Source organism: Chiloscyllium plagiosum, chromosome 8 (assembly GCF_004010195.1).
Source record: "Chiloscyllium plagiosum isolate BGI_BamShark_2017 chromosome 8, ASM401019v2, whole genome shotgun sequence".
NCBI lineage: Eukaryota > Metazoa > Chordata > Chondrichthyes > Orectolobiformes > Hemiscylliidae > Chiloscyllium > Chiloscyllium plagiosum.
Genome location: NC_057717.1, coordinates 7,799,819 through 7,800,948, shown reverse-complemented (window position 1 = coordinate 7,800,948; position 1,130 = coordinate 7,799,819).

Genomic DNA, 1,130 nt, shown 5'->3' with positions numbered 1-1,130 from the left:
ACTTTCTCTCTCCTTTCCCTCTCTCTCTCTAAGACTTGCCCCCTTTCTTTCTCACTCCCTCCCTCGCACCTCTCTGTCATTCTCTCTCTCTCTCTCCTCTGCCTCTCATTATCTTCTCCCCTGTCTCTCTCTCTCTCCCTACTTCACCCTATCTCTCTCTTGCCCCCTGCTCTCTCTCTTTCTGCTCCTTCACTCTCTCTCCCCGTTCTCTCACAGTTGATCCCCCTCCCTCGGTGTCTCTCTCTCCCCACCTCCCTCCGTTTCTCTCTGACTGAATCTCTCTTCCTTCTGTCCCTTCCTCTCTCTCTGACACACTCTGTCTCCCTGGTCCTTCCCTCTCCCTCTAACCCAGAGACTGGGGGTGGTGTTGAGGCTGCGTGTGGGGGGTGGGGTGAGATGATAGAGAGATGTGGGAAGTGGGAGGAGGGGAAAATGGGATAGAGACGGAATTGCGGGATGGAGACAGAGACGGCAGGAGAGAGAGAGTAAGGGTGAGAGAGGGAGAGAAGAATGGAGGCAGATGGAGAAACTCATGTTGGGAGTGTGAGAGGGAGAGGAGGAGGGTGCGAGAGAAACAATAGTGGAGGCAGGTGGAGAAATCGGGGTTGGGGGTGTCTGAGAGGGACTAGAGAGTGAAAGGGAGAGGAAGTGAGAAAGAGACTGTGCAGAAAGATAGGGAGGGCGGAAGAAGAGATGAGAAAGAGTAGGGGAGAGGAAATGGGGAGGTCAGGTTGGAGTCGGGGGGACAGAGGGAGTTAAACCCAGCTCCTGAGCTCAGGGCGCGGTGCCCTCCCCTTCTCTGAGGACCAGGACTTGGGGCTGAGTCTGTCTCTCGCCAGCTCAGCTTCTCCAACACAAAGACGCACAACAACATCGGTCACTCTGCTGCTCAGCACGCTTTAATCAACATTTTTATTGTGTACAAATGGAAGTGATGGATACAGTCAGTGGGATGGTGCCTTTTCTCACTGGCCCCTGAGTTGTGAGAAGCATTGAAATGTTTCCCTGTAACCCCCCTGTGGGATAAGGATGAACAAACCAGCACTACCCTCAGTCTGTTACCATAGCGATAGGCTGCTCCATCGCTGAAACACTGAACTGAAATGAGAAAATCCCGGATGGATTGATTA